Raw genomic sequence first — 1,006 nt, forward strand, 5'->3', positions numbered from 1 at the left:
TTGCTTGATTTCCTGCGCGCACAGCGTATTTATATTTTAGGTTATCTTCTTCACTCCAAAGTCCTCTTCAATTTCTATTCTCATGAGAACTATTAATTCAAGGGTTTTTCTCAATCCCAAGGTTCTTATATATGCCTCGATCTGATTCGTGACACCTAGTTTTGTCTTTCATATATTTTTAAAATATTTATATACTATGATGGTGACAAATAAACAAAATAAATTAATTGAAGCTATCTGGATAAACATGAAATAACCATATGAAATTGATTTAGACCACCATTGCATTATTAAAATGCAAGAAAGTACAAGCTTTATTCTTGTTCTGGTCAGACCGCCGAAGAAAATAAATCGGGCATAGTGACCGGTATTTTATTTATTAACGCAAATTAAAACCCTACATGCAACGGTAATTCATTGTTTTTTTGCATCACCCACATGCCATGCTATGCAATGATTGGCCCTTTCTATTTTAAGGTGCTCGATTCGGTTTAAATCTTCTGGGACTCTTAGTCCCTTCTTTTAATGGCTTATCTGTAAGTCCATAACTCTCTTATGGCTCACGATTCTTCATTGTCAAAATCATATAAATATATGTGACCAACGTTGCGATATTGAACCCCAAAAAAAATGTCTGATTGTGTGTGCTATCAGAGATGTATTCATGAGCAACTAAATTACCTGAAAAGTTCAATTTGAATTTCGCTACTATTATAAATACCACTCTAAAAAGGGTTTCACTTTGAACTTATTTAAAGTGCATTTCTATTATATAATATTAAAATGGAAAGTATTTATTCTTTTGAATGTATAACAATGATCTGTTTTAAATACATCTACACATACCGAATGTGGAAACTTTTATATTGAATAAAACAAGACTGTTTTTGAACGCCTTTAAATCGATCTCTTCACTATTTTTGAGAGGTAAAAAAAGTAATAGTAATAGTCATAATAAACCATGAAAAATACACGAGAAATGTATGATAAATTATAAACATCTAAA

This window comes from Rhyacophila brunnea, unplaced genomic scaffold, assembly GCF_057557595.1.
Source record: "Rhyacophila brunnea isolate RB1 unplaced genomic scaffold, BYU_Rbru_1.0 scaffold_112, whole genome shotgun sequence".
Lineage (NCBI taxonomy): Eukaryota > Metazoa > Arthropoda > Insecta > Trichoptera > Rhyacophilidae > Rhyacophila > Rhyacophila brunnea.